Below are 201 nucleotides of genomic sequence, written 5' to 3'. Positions count from 1 at the left end.
GCTCGCGCCAACAACTTGATACACTCGGGCTATTAATCACTATTATTAACGTATCGGAGATTAAACAAAAATAAAAAGGCGAAACCGCACAATAAAGTGTTTGATTCCAAGATTGTGAAATTAAATCGTTTTATTTGTTAAAACTGACTCGATGAATCGGTACCGAATTCTGATTCAATTAGGAGAGGGTGTATTTTGAGT

Source organism: Penaeus monodon, chromosome 29, assembly GCF_015228065.2.
Source record: "Penaeus monodon isolate SGIC_2016 chromosome 29, NSTDA_Pmon_1, whole genome shotgun sequence".
Lineage (NCBI taxonomy): Eukaryota > Metazoa > Arthropoda > Malacostraca > Decapoda > Penaeidae > Penaeus > Penaeus monodon.
This window is presented reverse-complemented; position numbering follows the sequence as displayed.